Genomic DNA, 1,957 nt, shown 5'->3' on the forward strand with positions numbered 1-1,957 from the left:
AGTCCATATATATATGATATATATATAATATAGTAGTATTTATATACATATATATATTCTATATATATATATAATATATTTATAATATTCTATAATATATATTATATATATATATATATATATATAAATAACTACTACGGCCCAGTGTATGTCCATATACCTTCACTGTTTTTAATTCAGGAATTACAACCGACATAGATCTACTGTGCGTCTCTGGAGTGTAATTAATTAAAATTTCCCAAATACAGCGGTTTAAAATATTTCCCTTGTCTCTCTTATAGCGAGAAAGAATGGTGCGCAATCATGGCAGTTTTAATCTTATTTAAATTCCTTATGCTTCTCTTTGTTGTAAAAGGCTCTAGAGCTGCAGGCACAGAGAATCACGCAGTATGCTTCAAAGACTTGTGATACTGGCATGAGGATCAAACCAGACATAACACTAGCTACTGAAAAGATATAAAAAAACCAGTTTTTTTTCCACATTCTGTTTGGTGTTTGCAGTGATGCTATCATTTATGGCGCGAACTACAATTGATCTTTATCATCAGAATGGTTCTACGAAAAAATTCTTAACCACAAATTTGCCTGTAACAGTTTCACTTTTAACGTGCATTCATTCTCAACGATTCCTTGCACTTCACTCTCTTGTGACACGATTTATTTGTATGATTTTTTCTTAATTCTAATTTTCCCCCAATTATATATAAAATCTTAAAATACATTATGATTGGTTCCAACAAAAGACTATTGAATGATGTTTAAATGCTTAACCTGGTTGCGCTAGTACTAGTACTACTACTATAATAATAATAATAATAATAATAATAATAATAATAATAATAATAATAATAATAATAATAATAATGATGATGATGATGATGATGATGATATGCTGGAAGAAGACCTTCATTAATACAAGTTTTATTGAAAATAATTTCCATTTCAGCAGTGTTTATTTTGTATAGAAGTTTCCCTAATATTCTTATTACTGAATTTTCTTCTGTAATCAAGTTGGGTCTTAAAACGCCATATGGGGGATTCATGTCAAAATAGTATATTCAATTTGACAAATACAGCGTTTTTTACATGAATCCCCCCACTGACGAAAAAAAATAATAAATCTGAGTTTTCATCAAGAGGCAATTATATCCTCTCAGGAAACTTCCGGACCATGAAGAGAAGACTGCAAGACAGCTAAATTGGAAGCGGACGATAAAGCAAGAACCTCACAATATCAATATCTCGGATTCTCTGTTTCAGGCGAAACTTTTAATTTCGAGAACGTGAACCTTCAAGTGTTCAAGTGAATTCACGTTGAAAGTTTATTTGGATTATTTTTTATTTATTCAGGAATGACTATAATGATTACATTTCTGCTACTTCGTCTCAAAATCACTGAACGTGAACAAAATCATAATAAAAGAAACAAAGAAACACGGAAATTCCATATTGGTTTATGAAGGTTCACTTCTGCTACGCGTAAACTTGGAAGGTTCGCTACGTGCCCATAATTTCAATGGATTAATTAACTTATGCGTTGCTGTTTATGCTGAAATTAAATGGAATTATGCAAGTATTCCTCTGTCTCGGATAACTGAGCTTTTGATTTGAGAACAAAAGACGAAATATTGGGTCATAGGTTATGTATATAATCTCGATGAGCGAAAAAAAAAGCGCAATCATATTCAAGGACGTCATCAGGCAAATTGCAAACCTTTTCAACAGCCTCCTAACACATTAGATTACTGAGTTTATATGAAGCGCTACGCATTGTGCACCTAAAAGCCAAGAAATTATTTAGAAAATAACTAAATGCTCCAGAAAATTAACTACCTATAAATTAAGGTATAATAGTAATAAATGCGCAAAACATTTAACATTTTAATTGCATACAATTTTTTTTTTTTTTTAAGTTAGAAATCTCGCACAGCTTTGTAGATGATTTATGTATGATACT

Source organism: Macrobrachium nipponense, chromosome 2, assembly GCF_015104395.2.
Source record: "Macrobrachium nipponense isolate FS-2020 chromosome 2, ASM1510439v2, whole genome shotgun sequence".
Taxonomy (NCBI): domain Eukaryota; kingdom Metazoa; phylum Arthropoda; class Malacostraca; order Decapoda; family Palaemonidae; genus Macrobrachium; species Macrobrachium nipponense.